Source organism: Protopterus annectens, chromosome 14.part0 (assembly GCF_019279795.1).
Source record: "Protopterus annectens isolate FY-2018-M chromosome 14.part0, PAN1.0, whole genome shotgun sequence".
Classification (NCBI taxonomy): domain Eukaryota; kingdom Metazoa; phylum Chordata; order Ceratodontiformes; family Protopteridae; genus Protopterus; species Protopterus annectens.
Window position 1 is genome coordinate 410,471,182 of NC_056748.1, and position 20,315 is coordinate 410,491,496.

Consider the following 20,315-nt stretch of genomic DNA (forward strand, 5'->3'; position numbering starts at 1 on the left):
AGGGACCCCAGAAACTATCGCCCTATAAGCCGGACTAGCCTGATCTGCAAAGCTATGGAGCGTATCATCATGGAACTCATAAACAAAGACATTGGGAACCTCCAAACACTGGATCCTACTCAATTCGGCTTTGTTAAGGGCAGATCTTGCCTCTTGAACCTGGTCGACTTTTTTGAAATAGTCACCAAGTCCATAGATGAAGGGAAGGTAGTCCACACAGCCTACCTGGACCTCGCAAAAGCCTTCGACACAATACCCCACTCAAGCATCATAAATAAGCTCACCAGCTTAAATATCAACCCCTATGTCACAAGATGGGTTGCAAACTGGCTCAGGGATAGAACCCACATGGTCAGAATTGCAGGTGCCATGTCATACTCTAAACCAGTTACAAGTGGCTTCCCACAAGGCTCAGTCCTGGGACCTCTCTTGTTCAGTATATATTTCTCTGAGGTACAGGCTAACACAGGAGGACTTTGGCTGACCAAGTTCGCAGATAACTGCAAACTGGGTGACATAATCGACGCGCCGACTGACACAAGCATCCTCCAAAAGGGTCTCACAGAGAAGGATAACTGGTGCCAGAGCCAATGGCCTAAAGCTAAATGCCAAAAAGTGCATAGTCATCCTCTTTGGGAAAAACAAAGTGCCCACAAATTACCACATAGGTAGTAATCCATTAAGTACGGAAGAAGTAATTAGGGATTTGGGGACCCAAGTAGATAGCAATCTCTCCTTTGACAATCGCATTGCCAAAGTGGTTAGAAAGACCTTCTATATAGCCCACCTTATCAAGAAAGGGTTCACATCTAGATCAAGAGAGGTCATTGTGCCCCTCTACTCATCACTCATCAGGCTTATAATTGAATACAATGCCCCATTTGTGATGTACCTAACCCGACACCTGCAGCAACTGGAAAGACCCCAAAAGTACCTCACCAAGAGGATCAAGGGACTCAAACAGATGCCCTGCGCAGTTAGGCTAAAGAAACTCCAGCTCTACTCAGTTGCTTACCGCCTACTCAGAGGCAATCTGTGCCTGACGTATAAAGCCATGTCCAAACCAGAATTAAAGGACATGCTCCACCTCAGGAAATCCAAATCCCTTAGAGCCACACGCTCCAGAGACTTAAAACTCAGCACAGAAATAAATAGGACATGCTGGAGGGACAGATTTATATCCCATAGGCTCCCCTCACTCTGGAACAAAATCCCAATCCATGTTAGGCAGAGCCCCTCAATAACCCTCTTCAAGAGAAATATTGACGAGTGGATGGGAGATCGTATGTTTACCCCTGGGATCTCTTCTGTGTCCCTACTAGACAGAGGCACAGTAAACTAACCTTAAAAGGGCTATCTTCTGTGACCTACTATACAGAGGCACAGTCAACTAATCTAAAAGGGTGGCGAAAGCCAAACACACTCTGGCTAGGCTTATAAATGCCCTAGGGCAGATAGCCTAGTATCAACCTATGAACCTATAAACATTACTGCGTACTCTTCTTTCTCTGCTTCTGTTTTTCTTTCTTTTCTCCAGTGTCTCCCATTTCCTAGCTAGCATAATACAAACTGTAGATATTCTGTCCATGTTTCCAAAGTTAACTGTACTTCCTACCATTATATTCTGAACTATTACTTCACCTTTAGGGATACTTCTTTTATGGCTTTGTTGGCTAAGGCTACATTGGTTGTAATGCCACTGGTATGGTATGTCTATGAATGTAAAATAAGTCTTAAGTACAAAGTTCTGCATTGAATATCATAAGCTGAGAATCGGTATTTAAAGTGTGTGTGTGGAGACTTGCCAATGGAACATAAATAGCACTTTCTCAGCCTGTGTATTGGTACATAGTTCATTAGCAGAGCTGTATTCTTGTTTTTTTTAAATCTTGTAATCCAAGAAAATACAGATATTTTTCCAGAGCTTCAAAAAGATTACTCATATCTTGTTTGGGTGTTAAGTATATCAATACATCATTGGCGGGTAAAATCATTTTTATGTTGCAGCCCATATTTTGTACTACTTCTTTACAGATTTTCATATTGCCACTGCTAATTGCTTTAAATACTAGGCTAATGACATCAGCAAGAGTGGGTACCCCAACATATTCTTCAGGATAGTTTGAAGAGGAAGGAGAGACCATCTGCTCTACTGAATGCCTCCTCAACATCCAAAGTTAAAGTCATCATGTGTTCCTCCTTGGTATGCAAGTTTTTAGCCATTGCTTCCACAAACTCACACTTGGCATATTCACTTAACTCTAACATATGTTTTATTAATCTTGTTGATATGATGCACATTAGCAATACTCAGTTAAGTTTATAAATCATTATAGGAAAATGGCCATCATGGGTCCCTATCTTCCTTTTGCAATGTCATTAGTACAACTTGATTCCATGACAGAGGTATCATTCTGTTAAGAACATACAATAATCCCAGAAAGTAAGGAACCACTTTCCAAATAAACAAATATTGTGAATCTGTTCTACCAGTTCATGTTAGTCCAGGCTGCTAGCTGTCACATTGTTTTCTGCATAACAGAGCTGCTAAATTTCAGTTAGAGAAGCCTTATGAGTCAAATTACCATAGAAAGTGTCATTATTCTACGTTTCCAGTAAGAATATTAATACATTAAACATAACTTCACAGACTAACATGCAAATGGATCTCTTCTTGAAGCTAGAAGGTATGCTTCAATACCCAGAATGTAAAACCTATGAATTATTTGGAGGAAATGGCTGAACTATTTCAAATACAAAGTGTGTGTGCAGAAATGTAGTTCTCTGTCCAGGTACACTAAATTGATTCAGAAATATATATTTTGTAATCTTGAGGTTAATAAGGAACACAAACATGCTAAATGCTATTAAGCTATTAACACTTTAACAACTTATTATAACAAAACATGAAATATAAATGGCATGGATATCTAGTGCAATACAATACATCGCTTTTTTGGCTGCAACTCAGATAAAAAAAATAATACAGTTCTAAGACTGGCAGTGAAGAAGATATGTCAGTTGTTTGGAAAGAAAAGGATGTATACTTGCAGACAGTAAAAATATTAAGCCAGTTACACTGCAAAAAGTGATACTAAGCAGTAGAAAATGGATTATTTCAATGTCTGTGGAGAAAAATAAAAGACCCCTTTTGGTACTATACAGGAATAAAAAAAGTGTGGTATCTTGAGAAATGCTCAAAAACACAATTGATGCTAGCAATAAAAATAAGAAACACAAGATGTATAGATCGAAAATATTAGAGTAGATAATATGAATGTGAATTCCAGTGCTGTGGAGGAATATAACATGGATAAATGAAAAAGTACTACTGACGATAGTATTCATAATGATACCAGTGGCATGAAGAAGTAAACAGAGGGCGAGACAACAGAAGAAAATAATCCAAGGGGCGATGAACTACAGTTACAGGAACAGGTAGGGTACAGATTGCTGAGATGAAATGAAGTGGCTTGCTAAGGATAAAAAAAAAAAAAAAAAAAAACGGCATAAATATGGATGTACTCCAACATTAGGACATAGTCAAAAGATTGACAAGGGCTTAGTGATGCAAAAGTGTTGCAGTAAGCATCAGAATAGGCTTTACATGAGCTACAGCACACAGAAAAAGAAAGTCTTAAAACTGGCTGTGATTTCAGAAAGGAAAAATCATCTAACATACTGAGCAGAGTTCCTTAGTGTTATTACACATAAGGAGCGTTTGAGAAAAATGAGATTTTCTTCAGGAAATAAGAAACAGATGCCTTGTGACAAGCCTGTTAGAGGCCATAATTTCTGGAATAACTAAAGATATCTTAAACATTATTAAGAATAATGTCAAGATATATACAACATAGTGCATGCAAGAAGCAGTGACTTAAAACATAAAAATGTTATAGGAATTTCACAATAGGTTCATATGTTTCAAATAAGTTTGTAGAGGTAAGAAATCACTTAAGAAAAAGAAAGAAAAATCACTTGTGTAGTTCTTATAGTACTGATAACATTTTACAGGGATGCTAACTGTAATTGAAAACTTTTATTATATCCTTTTGTGCACAAGATGGCAGAGTTGAATTTTAAATGCATTGAGTTATGTACAGAATTCTAAGGGAAAGATAATATTTTCCAGTGATACTAGAGAGAGACACTTCTTTGCAAAGACAAATGCTAGGCATATTTAATTGAAAAGGAACTTCCACAGTGTAGTGACTGATAAAATAAAAGACAAATGCAAGCTTTTGTTGTGTGAGCATAATCCCACATATTTCTTTACCCACATGAACCTATGAACCTATCTGCCCTAGGGCATTTATAAGCCTAGCCAGAGTGTGTTTGGCTTTCGCCACCCATTTTAAATTAATTTTGCTATGCCTTTTTTTGAGGTTAGTATACTGTGCCTCTGTCTAACAGTGACACAGAAGTGATAGCCGGGGTAAACCTACGATCTCCCATCCACTCGTCAAGATTCCTCTTGAAGAGAGTCAATGTGGGACTCTGCCTAACCTGGACTGGGATTTTATTCCAGAGTGAAGGGAGCCTCTGGGTTATGAATCTGTCCCTCCAGCATGTCCTATTTATTTCAGTGCTGAGTTTCAAGTCTCTCGAGCGTGTAGCTCGATGGGATTTGGATTTTCTGAGGTGCAGCATGTCCATTAATTCCAGGTTGGACATGGCTTTATACGTCAGGCACAGATCGCCTCTGAGCAGGCGGTATGCCACTGAGTAGAGCTGGAGTTTCTTTAACTGGGCAGCATATGGCATCTGTTTGAGCCCTTTGATCCTCTTGGTGAGGTACTTTTGGGGTCTTTCCAGTTGCTGCAGGTGTCTGGTAAGGTACATCCCAAAAGGGGTATTGTACTCAATTATGGGCCTGATGAGGGATGAGTAAAGAGGCACGATGACCTCCCCTGATCTAGATGTGAATCCCTTCATGATTAGGTGGGCTATATAAAATGTTTTTCTAACCATTTTGGCCACGTGGTTGTCAAATGAGAGATTGCTATCAACTTGGGTCCCCAGGTCCCTAATGACTTCTTCTGTACTTAATGGATTACCACCTATGTGGTAATTTGTGGGCACTTTGTTTTTGCCAAAGGGGATGACTATACACTTTTGGCGTTTAGCTTGAGGCCATGGCTCTGGCACCAGTTGTCTGTTTCTATGAGGCCCTTTTGGAGGATGCTTGTGTCGGCTGGAGAGTTGATTATGGTGCCCAGTTTGCAGTCATCTGCGAACTTGGTCAGCCACAGTCCTTCCGTGTTGGCCTGTACTGCCGAGAAATATATACCGAACAAGAGAGGTCCCAGGACTGAGCCTTGTGGGATGCCACTTGTAACTGGTTTGGAGTATGACATGGCTCCAGCAATTCTAACCATGTGGGTTCTGTCCTTGAGCCAGTTTGCAACCCATCTAGTGACATAGGGGTTTATATTTAAGCTGGTGAGCTTATCTATAATGCCCGAGTGGGGTATTGTATCGAAGGCTTTGCGAGGTCCAGGTAGGCTGTGTGGACCACCTTCCCTCGTCAATGGCCTTGGTGACTGTTTCAAAGAAATAGACCAGGTTTAAGAGGCAGGATCTGCCCTTAACAAAGCCAAACTGGGTAGGATCCAGTGTTTGTAGGTCCCCAATATCTTTATTTATGAGGTCCATGATGATCCTTTCCATAGCTTTGCAGACCAAGCTAGTCAGGCTTATGGGGCGATAGTTTCCAGGATCCGTTGAGGCACCACCTTTGTGGAGAGGGACCACTGTTGCTGTACGCCACTCTTTGGGTACATATCCTGTAGTAAGGCTACGATTGAACAGTAGTTTTATGTTTGGGTTTAGCTCTTCTTGGAGTTCATGTAGGACACAGCCCGGGACATCATCTGGTCCCATTGATGCTGTGTTTTTTGCTTTGGAGAGGGCGGCTCTTACCTGAGCATCTGAGATGTCAGGGGGGCAGCACTCTGTTGGGATAGATATTTGCCCTTTTGGTGGGGAGAGGGGGGAGAAGTTTGCACTGAACCTGTCAGCTAGGATGTTGGCAATGTCTGTGGGCTCGGTGTATTTTTTGTCATTTTGGACTAATTCTGAGCATATCTGGGAATTCCCACCCAGGTTCCTAACATAACTAAAGAAAGCCTTGTGATTATCCTTAGTGTCCTGTGCAATTTTTCTCTCGAAGCTGGCCTTAGACGATTTTATGAGTGCCCGTAGTTTTTTGCTAATACTGATCAGAGATGCCTTCCCTTTTTGGGATTTTGCTCTATCATGTAGTAGCTTCCTCCTTCTATTGTATAGTTTGTTTATGGCTGGGGTCCACCAGACAGGACGTCTGCCTTTGGAGGATTGGGTCTTGGTTTTATTTGGGATTGCATGATCCATGCATTCCTGAAGGTGTTCATAGAATGCGTTTATAAAGGATTCTGTGGTCTGGGCCGTATTTTCCACAGGCCCGAGGGCTTTGAAGAATTTCGCCTCAGTTTTGAGGCGTGTGAAATTTGCTTTAGAGAAGTTTTTCACTGTGGTTTTCTGGGCAGGTGGTGGGGTCGGGATGTAAATATCCAGTGAGATTAGTTTATGGTCTGATCTTACCAGTGAGGGATACACTTCTGGTCTGGAGCATAGTGTCCCCATGTTGGTGATGATCAGGTCCAGTATGTTTTCCCCTCTTGTGGGAGTTGTAACAAGTTGTTCCATAGCATTTGAGTTTATAAATTCTAGGAACCTTTGGGCTAGGGTGTTGGAGCTAGAGTAATGCTCCCAGTCTATGTTTGGGTAGTTGAAGTCGCCCAATATAATGGTGTTTGGAGAGACCTTCATATTTTCCAGTATTCTCAGGAAGGCCAAGTGGGGTTCCTGTATTTGGGAGGGTGGTCTGTAGCAGGCTATAAACTGGAAGGCAGTTTTACCCACAGTTAGTTGCACATAGATAGTCTCTGATGCTTCGTGCTGTGCCACCAACCTGGAGGTGTGGGTATCTTTGACGAATATTGATACTCCCCCTCCTTTTGTGGTTCGGTCCAAGTTTTGGGGCTGAAAAGCATGGTATGAGGTATAACCTGGTAGTGCTGGGGTGCTCTCGGGAGCCTTGAACCAGGTTTCTGTTACTGCACAGATATCGATGTTCTTCATGCTAAGGAGAGTTTCGAGTCCGTGCATCTTGAGGTTTAGACTTCTGGCGTTGAGTAGCATTACTCTTAGTTTCTTATCCCTTGTGATACCTATGGAGGTGGGTTTGTCTTTTGAGCCTTGCCTAAAAAAGGCACTATGGTGGTAGCAAGAGCCTTTGCCAATATCCGAAAGCCCAGGGGTGACAGGTGCAAGCCGTCCCTAGCGAAGCATCGTGGGTTGTTGAGCATGTCATCCCAGGCTGACAGGCATTGGATCCCCTTTGCATGACACCAACACTTAAGCCAATTGTTGAAATTGATCATCTTGTCTTCATATTGTGGCATCATTCTTGGTGAGGGTAAGATGCTACTCAAGGTCAGAGTCATACCGGCCTGGGCTACATGCTCAGAGAGCTCCTCTATGTCTCTTTTCGTGTAGTCCAGGGAGGTACGTCTCAGGTTATTCACACCAGCATGGACAATGACTGAGTCATATTTGTACTTGCCTTGGAGTGACCTGAGTGCTTGTGTTATGTGGTGGATCCTAGCGCCCGACAGGCAGCTCACCGTGACCTTCTCCTTGTTCAGCCTGGTGAGCGGGACGTCAGTGTGCCTGACGATAGTCACCTATTACAAGTGTATCAGGTGTGTTGTTTAGCCTTAAGGGCTGTGACTGTTCGGCACACCGGCTTTGTGAGCTATGTGTTGCACGTGTTTTGTTTTGGGGTGGCGGTTGCTTGGGTGTCTGCTTTGGAGGTCTCTGCTGCTTAGGCAGATTTTTATTTAGAGCCTCCGAGTATGTTTTTGTGTGTTTATGTGTTTGGTTTGTTGTCGTGGTAGGTCTATGTGAGACTGGAATTGTAGTGAGTGTGGTTTCCTTCTCCTCCTGACTGGTTACGCCAGTACTGAGTTGAGAGAGCTTAGCCTCCAATTTGGCTATATGGTTGCATCTCTCACATGTGTTGGAATTTGTTGGGAGGAGGAGAGGGTTGTCTGTGTACATGAGGCAGTTGTAACATTGCCTCAAGATTCCCAGATTCACCAGCTGGATCGGAGAGGAGATTGACAACTGACCTTTGGACATGCTAGAATAGTATTGGGAATTCCTTTATAATTGAAAAAAGGGCCAATGGGGAACAAGGTACTCAAGGGGAGTTTGTGAGGGTGTAGTGCATTTTAATTTTTTAGAGCTGACTTATATAATTGCTTTAGTGAGCAAGTGCCACGTAACTTAAATGCAATGTGTTACAGGTAACTTAAATGCAAAAACGACAAACAGTAACTTTCTTTCAAGTGAAACAAGGAAATAAGTACAGTAAGCAATGCAGATATCACTAGGGATCCACAGAAGTGCTAAAAGGCTGCTTTTTAGGTGGAATTAGCATTTCAGGGAAATAAACAAACAACAAGCATACAAATAAAGCTAGATTCAGCAGGCCTGGATCTAGTCTATGCTACAGCAAACAAGGTGTACCAATTTCAGTAAGAAACAGTTAGAATATGCAGGCACTATAAGCCTCTAACCAGAAATTTCCTGCTCAGAAGGGCAGAGTCCAGCCTCTCCTCCCACAAGAGTGCAGATCGCAATCCTTCTTAACGTAAAATAACTGGCCTGAAGCCCAAGTGCTTAAACCAGAACTAATACACTTTTAGAATAACAGACACTGAGCTCTCAATCAGCAGTTCCTAACTTAGAAGGATGTAAGCTACCTGTCCTGCCACCACAGTGCAGGCCACAAACCTTCCTAATGTAAAACAACTGGTCTGAAGCCCAAGTGCGTAATCCAAAAGACTTAGAAATGATAGCTACACTTTAATCAAGTTACTACCAGCAGTAATAAATACAACTGAATACTTTAAAGAATGCCTGGATTAGTGCTCAAGTTATACAAACAAAGCTAGATTCAGCATGCCTGGATCTAGTCTATGCTACAGCAAACGAGGTGTACCAATTTCAGTAAGAAGCAGTTCAAATATGCAGGCACTATAAGCTTTAACCAGAAATTCCCAGCTCAGAAGGACAGAGTCCAGCCTCTCCTCCCACAAGAGTGCAGAACACGAACCCTCTTAATGTAAAATAACTGGCCTCAAGCCCAAGTGCTTAAACCAGAATTAATACACTTTTAGAATAACAGACACTGAGCCCTCAATCAGCAGTTCCCAACTTAGAAGGATGTAAGCTACCTGTTCTGCCACTACAGTGCAGACCACAAACCTTCCTAATGTAAAACTGGTCTGAAGCCCAGGTGCTTAAACTAAAAGGCTTACAGTAAGTTACACCAAGCAGTAATAAATACAACTGAGTACTTTTAAGATGACGCAAAAGCAAAATAAAGTAGGAAAAACACAAATACAGTAAAAGCAGATAATTTTTTTTTTTTTTTTTTTTGGAAAGAGAGAAAGGAGTAGCAGAAACCAAGCTGACTGGCCTTCTCAAATGCTCTCCCTGTACTGGGTAGAATGAGGTAATGACACTAGACTGGGAGGAGGGTCCCAGATCAAATTTACACTAGGGGCATGCAACTGCAAAGCCACCAACTATAAAAACACTATACCAACAGGGAGGGAGGGTGGGAAACAAACAGCAGAAATGTTACTCACAGCTGAAAAGCAGCAGTGAGCCTTTAAATTAAAGTCTTTATTAATTCTAATCACCTCTGTGGTTAAACTAGACAAGGGCAAGTTAGGAAGATTAATTGAAATGGCTATCACCATAGCAGGCTTAAGTGTCTTAAACAGCTGCCCATCTGACAATGGGCATTATCAGGAATACTAAGTGCAAGAGCAGTCATTTTAGAGATTTCATTTAATTATTATTCAGTTATGAGATGTTAAATTAAAATGATTAAATTAATTTAGTCTGAATTTGATAGTCTGCATAATAATATAGGAATGTTAAAACGAGGAAAATAATGCACATGTAAAAGCCATAACAGAAGCATGACTTAACAAAGAAGAACAAATACAGGAGCATTTATTTATTTATTTGACTTATTTACCAGGAAAGTCTGACTGGGTAATATCCATTTTTAGTGGAGGCCTGGGGAGAAACACTCTATTTATTAAATTGCAGTTCCAGTCAAACACAAAGTAGTTACATTTCTATTTACATTTATACATAAACAGTAATTACACTTCTATTTAGATTTAAAAATATTTAATCAATAAATATGTATATTAATTATATATTAAGATTTAATTGGAGCATAAGCCAAAGGATGCAAGTAGTTAAATAAGTAGTAGCTATTGATGGTTATATACATTAAAAGAGATCATGAAAGTGAATCAAGTCAATGTTATACAAGATGAGCACAACAGTCAATTGTTCAGCTATAGATCTGAGAATTTTGTGGGCGAACATTAAATAATAGACATTTACAGCTCAATTAATACCAAAAAAAATTATGTGGGATGTAATGCTTTTTTTATGGAAAGATTAGCATGCAGGATAAACTGATAATCTTAGAGAATGTGAACTTACCATAAATAAAACATAAGTGTGCACACCTCCCAACCTGCTATTATCATCCAGAAATGCTTGTTTTGACTTTTTTCCCCCATAAGACAGAACTTCCCAAATCCAAGTAGCCATCTCTGACCAAAAAAAAAAAAAAGAGAGAGTAGCAGCTCTCGCTTAATGTACTCCATGGAATTAAGACAAATTTCAATCACATCTAGAATCTGTCTTTCCTTTTCATACAAGCTGCTGGATTGCACGAAAAGGTCCTCTTTCATGGTGAGGTAGTTAAGCATGTCAAACAAGTGGTGGGCATGTTAACAGTACATAATTCCATATTATGGTAAATAATTCCATATCATTAAGATAACATGATTATATATTCTACACAACCAATGAAATACATGAATATTTACATTTTTATATTCAAGAAAGACATCACATGACACTAAAACAATTTTATGAAAATATATGGATTACATTATTATTATTATGTAAAATGATATACCAAGTTAAAAAAAAACAATGAATGAGAAGAATCTGGACTTTGTGTACAAGGACATGAAGGACACATTCAAATTATTAGAATTAATAGTGTCCATTGTACTATCATTGCTTGAGTCAAAGTAATAAAAGGGATATCATAACTGAGAGTAAAATGGAAAATATTGAAAACACCCAGTTATAGAGTTATATATTAGGATGCTATGACATGACTAAAACAATCAGAATGAATAAATAAGGAGAAAACACTAAAGATGAAGGTAACACATTTAAGGGAAAACCTGTGACCTTAATGTGAGTGAGCACTTACCAGGTTAGCAACAGATACAGTATTCATATTAGAGAGAATATGAATATGGAAGCTGTAAGAGTGGAAGAAAAATGGATAAGATGATGAAAAATGACACGAAGGAAAGCTTTAGAAATATGCATGAACCAAACTGAAGAAATACAGGTTAGCATTCCAGAGGATGGCAAAACATATTTAAGTATATAAGCACTGCAACAAATTTGTATCACTCCAGAAAATGTAAATTGGCAGATTATAGTTACTCAAATATGGCATAGCCAGAGCTTCTAAGAAAAATTCCTTCACAATATAGACTATCAAAAACAAAATCTGTTGCTTCATTACTAACTCACCTTCTAATGACATCACTGCCTAACCCTCAACAAAGCCAAATTACTCCCAATACCTGCTACTAGGCCCTCCTATCTTCAGACTTCTCCAGTCTAGTTAATTCCCACAGACAGCTGCCAAACTTTGTACTAAACACGCACATTGCAATTTCAGATGCTTCTGTCAAACAACCCCCCCCCCCCGACACTCCAATCTCCCACAAACCAGGCTATAATACACCAACCACTCTTTCTCTGTACTTACTCCTAAAATATGGGAATCTTTCCCCCCCACTGAAAGGAACTGCAGTCTCCCTTCTCCACCTTCATAGCTGAACTTAAAAATGTCTCTACAACAGATCAAACTGTACTTGTCACATATCAGACCATGTCACTTAGGTGCCTCTTATCCTGTAGCCTTACTCTTTCTCAACTACTCAGACCTCTTAATTTACCCATTGCACTGTTTCCTGTCCTGACTCTCAGTGCTCCACAGTATTTCCACCATGATGTTAACCCGAAATATAATTGTGTAAAATTGTAAAACGCACATTTCTCTCATAACTGTTGTTAAATCTATTAAATGCCGCTGTACATTTTTGTTGCATATTGCTACACTCTATTCTGATTTTGAAGCTGTCACTGTTTTCCACTTTTTTCTTCTACGTTAATTATTTCACTGGAGCAGCACCTGCAAATTTTTAGTTGTGATCAGTATACTACCCGTGAGCAAAAGTAAATAAAAAAAACATAATATAAAAGTTGCAAGTGAAGCTGTTTCATGGAAAGACTCACTAGAAACCTCTTTCCTGTATTATTATTGCATATTATTTGGGCACAATGCAATTTCATCAGTGCCAGTTTCATTAAAGAAGTTATGAAGTTATGATACTTTAAATGATTTTAACATTTTTTACTTTTTTCTATAAAAAATTGCCATTTGCATTTTGTTTTAATTATTTTCCAGATTACAGCTGCAAAGCAGCAATTTATTGCCCAGATTAATATGGATAATTTCCTTATAAGGTAGTTGGTGTACTGTTTTCAGTTGTCTGAAATACAGTTGCACTTCAGGATCTGTTTATTATGGATTACAGTTTTCAGATGGGAGTGGAATGACATTTTGATGTCGGTATAGTTAATGTATTTAAGGGGTACAATGAGGCTTCTTCCCCTTACAAGAAAGAGAAGAACCATGATGTTTTGTAGTTTCTTATCAATAGTCTCTTTTTACATAGGTATGTATTAGTTCAGTGGAGTGCTTTGATTTTTGTGGACTTTTATGACACGCCAATGGTCATTTGACATGAATCCATATATATATATATATATATATATATATATATGTGTGTGTACATATGTAGAGGATATGAAGGGGAAGACTGGATAAAGAAGATTTAAAAAAAACATAGAAATTCAAAGTTTAGTTTCATTGGTTTGATTGACAAGCTTACAATGTATTGCTTCTTCAAGAAGCTTGACTGCCATAACCTCATGATGATATATTTTGCTTTTCATATACTTATCAAGATTATAAGTTAAATTGATTTTTGATTGAAAGAGAATGCTTATTCCATAATCTATGAAGGTTTGCATAGTGTTGTTATCAGTTTTTCTGTTATTCATTTTTATCTTTGTATTAAGTTCCCCTATTTGGCATTAGCTACCCCATTGTTTTGTCCTGAGCATAGACTTTAATGTAGGGCTGGATCATTCTGTGCCAGATAGGCCAGGTACAGATCACCAGAATATAAGAAAGAGAATATGGCAATTCTTGATTCTATTGAGTAGTTCAACATTTTGATCATTATTTTACTAGGGCTTTCTGAGGCAGAGTCTGAAAATAGTACAACTGAATCATTGTTCTACTCCACTTAATAAATACAGTAATTTTTTTAGTAAGTTGTCATTGTACTTTTCAAAGTTTTAGATATCTTGTTTGAGAACTCCAGGGTGCACCTTTTGTTTTCCTTACTGGATTAAAATGCTGAGGTATAAATACACATCTTTAAAATTAGATGTAGTAAAAAATCCATCCATCCATCCTCAACCCTTTTTCCCATTTTGTATATGGGGTCGGGGTGTCACTTCAACAATGACAATTATCTTGAGCCAAGGTTTTCACCACTAGGTGGCTAGCCCGGCCATTGTTGTTCCTCTGTACCACTCACTCACACACCCACACACATCTACCGCCAATTTAGAGTGTCCAGTCCACCTACTGCATGTCTTTTGAATGTGAGAGGAAAACAGAGCACCTGGCGGAAACCCACGCAGCTGCAGGGAGGATATGCAGACTGTGCACAGAAGGCACCCCTGCTGCGAATCGAACTGGAGAACCTTTTGCTGTGAGGTGACAATGCTAACTGTTACACCATCATGGCTGCCCCGAATGTAGTAAAAAAATACAACTAGATCTGTCTAGATGTAGTAAAAAAATATGCTTTCCAAATTTGGCAGACACCCTGGTAAAATTATAGCTTTTTGTCTAACACTGCCCCTTTAATGAGATTAGCTTCCTGTAATATTCAGTTCCACTGACATTTATTATTATATGAGCAATTTCTATCTTTGACATTTTTTTTTGCTGTTATGTATTCTTTTACAAGTATTGAGAAAGTGCTGCATATATCCTGCCAGATCTCCAAAAGTGACAGGAGATTTACCAATGATTTGTGACACTCATTTTGGATATTTAAACCAGGATTCAATAGGGTACAGAGAACATCATCATGCATTCTTGAGGCAGTAATGTCATCTTCCATTCTTCTTTTATATCTCCTGTAGTCTGTTTATTAATTCATTATTAATTTTGAGAGGTCTAAAGAAAACAAAAGGGGAGTCAGAAAATGTTCTTAATGTCTGAAATATCATATATTCTCCAATTTCCATCAAATGATTCATACTTGTGTGTGAGATTTGTTTTTCAGAGCTCTACCACTTCAAATGTCAAGGCTTACATTCTGATTGACCATCATCCACTTTAAAGAGAAAACAACAAACTATTCAGTGTGTTTTGCAGTCTCAGTATCTGATCTTTTTCAGTACTTGCACATTACCCCCTTTAAAACTGGCATAGTTTTTTAATTAAGATGATATTTTTATTCACATTATTCATCTTACATACTGGTGCTAAAACATATTATAGTAAATAAAGCTAGTCCACTAAGTACTGGTGGTATCATTTTCTGCCCAACCTAATCAACATTTGTTCTAGCCTTTTTCATTTCTTCCAGAATACTATTAATGTCTTTCAGCTTTTCCCGGTTAGGGGTCACCACAGCAGATCACCGGTCCGCTTATAATAATTCAGATACAAAATAAAGAAGGTGTCAACTATCATACATGATTTCAGATGCAAAGATCATTAAGTTGGGATATCTGTGACATCATTCTGCAGTCCAAAACTTGATAGCACTAGTAACACTAGAAGTTCCATATTTAATAAGGTCTACCCATAACAGACCTCAAACTAACCATAAACTGCTGTCAAGGTACATTTTCTATATATTTTCCCCACTACAAATCAATGCAAATATATAAAAATAAACCTCCTTCACAGCTTCTCATCTGATACTCCCACTAGGTTAGATGGGCTTCAACCCTAGTTTATTTCAATCTGTAAATACTACCACACACAACCACTTTGAACACTTTAGAACAGCTATCTCACCCACAACTTTATGCCTTCCTTCCTCTTTCCAAAATCTCAAATCATCTTTCCACTAATGATTTCTGTCCCATATTAGCCTTATCCACATTAGGAAAAATATTTGAAAAAAATAAAAACATACTCCCTGCTCTGTGATTATCTGCAGTCTTATATGGTCCTGTCCCCTAAGTAACATTTCTGCCTGGCTGGAAGAACTGCCAAGAGTGCACATTTTACATATACAGATGATAGCCCATGTAATATAGGGAAGTTCAGCATCACTGGAGTAGTCTTTATTTGAACTAACAAAAGTATTCAGCATTGTAGACCATCCCCTCCTCTTTTATTCTCCAATCAAGTCAGGAATACGCAACCATAAACTCCCATGCTTCAAAGGCTTCATTTCAGACAGTTTTTCTGTTGTTAGAATATGAAAATTCAACTTATCGTCTGTCCTTACTGCAGGAGTTCTGCAAGGTTTTGGACTTTCACTCCTTATATTTTTCTTATTCATCAATTATCTCCCTAACATTCACATTATTCTGTATGCTGATGATTTGGTGATCTATAAATCCCAACATCCCCTTTGCACAATCATAAAACAGCTTGAAGACATGTACTCTCTCCCCATGTCTGCCTTCATGAAGACATTGATATGACTGAGTGATTTAAGAAATCACTCAGCCATGCAGATCATCATGGCCATTCCCACAATGTCATGGCACTGAGCACAGCCAAAATGCTATGTTCATCTACATACCACAACTGTGGTAAGGGGATTGGGTTGGGGGGATGCACTAGACCACCTGGAATTACTGTAGCATTAAAATGCTGTACCAGTGCCAATGGCAGCACAGGGATGAGAGGGTAGGAGGATATACTAGACCAGCAGGGCATAATAGATTCATGCTATAATGCACTTCAGCTATTGCAGATGTGGTGGGAACCACAGCAGAACAGATAGGTTATGGACTGGTACCAGTACTGTGGTATGCATGTGTGTTCATTCTTGTGTGTACCTGTGGGATGAGAGAGAGTAGCTGGGGGGATGCAACTGCCCGCACGATCAGCAGATTGTTACCATGATGCGCAAACCAGCAATTAAAGTAATTTTATTTTGAATAATTACTTTTGATTTCAGTGTTACTTTTATTGGTTAAATTCTTTTTTATATTCACCTGGACTGAACCTGAAACTGGTCCATGCGATGGTTGTGTTCTACACCACTTAAGAAACTGAAAAAAATAGATACATACACTTCAACATAAAAGGACCAGATATGATTGCAAAATAGCTCTATGGCTAAAATGTGATAAAACAGGGACTGGCACTAAAAGTGTAATCTTTGAACTGAACTATAATGGTTTAATATGCATTTTTGAAGGATGGCTTCTGCACCCTTATGTCCTTACATAGATGCTGCCTCCCTTACACCTCTACTACATAAATATGCAGATTTCAAAATCATAACATCTAGCAGTCAGTACAAGAGATTATAGTTACTAGCTGTTAACACACAGCTTCCTGTGGTCCAGGTTTGATTCCCTCAGCATCTATTTGCCTAAGTATATGACTCTGAGCATGCTGCTTTACCAGATATTGCTCCCAGGATGAGTCAGAAGAAGGTCCATGTGGATCAATGCTCTATCCCAGTTAACAAATACAAACCAATAAATAAATTATACTTAGGAAAAAGAGGAATTCTACAAGATACATCAGTTACAGTCTTAGGATGCAAACCACAGAGAGAATCTCAGTCACTAATGTATCACATTTTACATCACACTCATGAAAAGTCTTGTTGCACAAAATTAATCTGGCCACAGTTTCTTCTGCCTTTCTACAATCACTCGTTCCACTATTTTTAAGAGAACTTTTTTCCAGCGAGCCTAAAGGTTTATAGTTTTCAGGTGAACCTTTGTCTTCTTTTGGTGCTGCAATTCCAGACCTTCCAGTTCCTTACATAACCTACATACCTACTGACCTCAGTCAGGTTAATATAGAGTTTGCCTAGGAAGAGCAACGTGTATCAGACAAACAATACACATCTGGGGTCTTATAATATCAGAGGTAGGAGTATGGTCCATCTGAATCATCCGTGGTCTTATAATATCAGATCAAGGAGCCTGGCCCACCTGAAACATCCGTGGTCTTATAATATCAGAGGTAGGAGTCTGGTACATCTGAATCATCTGTGGTCTTACAATATCAGATCAAGGAGCCTGGCCCACCTGAAACATCCGTGGTCTTATAATATCAGAGGTAGGAGTCTGGTCCATCTGAAACATCTGTGGTTTTATAATATCACATCTATGAGCCTGGCCCACCTGAAACATCCGTGGTCTTATAATATTAGAGGTAGGAGTCTGGTCCATCTGAATTATCTGTGGTCTTATAATATCAGATCTAGAAGCCTGGTCCATCTGAAACATCTGTGGTCTTATAATATCAGATCTCGGAGCCTGGCCCACCTGAAACATCTGTGGTCTTATAATATCAGATCTAAGAGCCTGGTCCATCTGAATCATCTGTGGTCCTGTAGTATCAGATCTAGGAGCCTGGTCCATCTGAACAAAAACCCTACCTTATATGACCAACACAAAATCTCTCTGCACTGTAGAGGGCGGGAAAGCATGCTACCTCTTTAGATTTATATAATTATTTGAGTAAATAACAAATCCTCCAGCAGAAAGTAGGATCTCTGTATTACTGAGGTGTCATGAGAATGAAGTGTAAAGCTGCCAGAAGTCTTGTTGTTTATTCATTTATTTTTATTTTGTAATTGTAATAAAGAATTATTTACTACTGTGCATGGTTTGCAATAGACCCACACAGACATCTTCTAAAAGACATACTGGGCTCTATGAATCAGTACAGATTTGACTTTATTCACAGTTCTGTAAAATTATTCTTATTGTAACAGCTTCCTGTAATCCAGTCCTACCAGTAGAGAGGTGACCTGTATTTTCCTATTGTCCACTCATTTAGCTGTCCTAATGGCATTATTAATGTGTATTCCATATGAAATCATATGTTAAGGGAACCCTCTTTTTTAGTAATTTATGCTGGCTCATCCATGCCTGTGTTAGCACTGTATACTACTTGGGAAGAGTTCTGAACTTAACAGAACATGTCTAAAATATTATGTTTCCCCATAAATATTCTTATATTTTGTTGCATGTAACATAGAAAAGGAACTGAATATGATCTGGTAGCGCACAGCAGCTGACAGGGATTCATAATATTCCTTATTGTACTATTACAAATGTAGGGTAGTAGTGCATTTTGGTATACAGCTGGCTTAATCTTTATTTGAATGAAGCATGTTTTAGAAAATAGATGAATTCGAAAAAAAGTAAAAAAGACTTAGAGTGACTGAAACGTCAAAGGTCTGTCACAGTCACTGAGCTGAGAGACCATAGTAAATGGAGATGGTAAAAGAATGAGGAGGGGAGGGATATATATGGGGTATGAAAGATGGGAAGTTGCAGTTTCTATAAATGAAAAAAAAGACCATGCTCTGGAAACAACAGAAAGCCTTATTGAAAAATACATGCATATGAATACAAATGCAACAGTATGTATTACTGAATTAGCTTAAGAATTTGGATGAGAAGTTTATAGAAGTCTGAATGAACTTCCAGGAAAATAAATGTGCAAGATATTTGAAATACTTCCTACATAAGTATTACACTATACATATGATATTTAGGCTGGCATTAGGTTGTCTCATTCACATCAATGCACACTAAGGTTTGTGCTCTGGCAACTACTGTTGAAAAGAATTATTCTTGTTCTGTACATTGTGGCATACTTCACCGTGACACTGTACTTGAATTGCAAACTTATGTCAGATAGATTCATAATGGACCTGAAAAGCTGGAACTACATACTGGAAACATTAAAATGTTTATTTTCTGGTAGTAGTAATTGTATAAGAGCTGTGATCTTTTTATAACCTGGCTTCTTGCCCTCTGATGTCATGCTCTTCTGTTGTAATTCTGACAGCCATAATTGCAAGTCCTTGAATTAACAAAAAAAACCTGCACCCCCACTAATTATATATACCAACCTTAAGATTGTCATAACGCATTCAAAAGGGAATACATGAGATACAGTGACCTCAATCTTCATATGTATTTATAAGTCAGTTTTGCATATTCCATCTTGCTATTCTGGGAGTCAGACTTACAAGTTTAGAATTTAAACTGTTACGACTCTTCTCTGGTCATGGAGCATATCTGCGAACACAAAACAAAAACAGCTTCTGGAGATGTCAAGTAAGAAAATAAACAAAACTCAAAAACCACTACACAATCCAATGAAAGTTTTTAAAACAAGAGAATAAGCACGTTCATCCTTCATTTCTAAAGGGCTTCATCAGACAAAGACGAACATGAAAACACCCAACATATTAATGCTAAATGAACACGTGACTTCATCACATGACAAATAAACAACCATACTAAACAATAAGTGTAATATTACAATAGCTTACTATAATCAAATGTATATATTAAAAAAGCTTAAACTTGCTTACTTTAACTCATTTTAGGGGACATTACAGTTGAAAAATAATATTAATGACATTATTTAGTCCCGCAATTTTGTCAGCTTCATTCTGAGTAACATAAAGTTTCCTTAGACTCCAGCCTTTCTTAAAATCTCTTGCTCTAAAAAAAAAAATGATCCAGAGCATGACAATAAACCTTTTTTAAAAAAAGTACATATTACAGAGTGCTTCTATAAAGCAACATTCTCTTTTTTGTTTTTTTTTTTTCCAGTGGTATTAAAGTCACCATGAGTTTTTCAACTGTCTGTTCTACCATCTCTGTAAAACAGTGGTGAAATATCAAATTGTAGCCTAAAAATCTGTACCTTCCTATAGGTGCCGCAACTGTGCACGACAAAGTCTCTGATTAGCATAGCTAACTATTCATCATTTGACAAATGTCTGTGGTAAAAATGTTGGCAGAATGTAGGC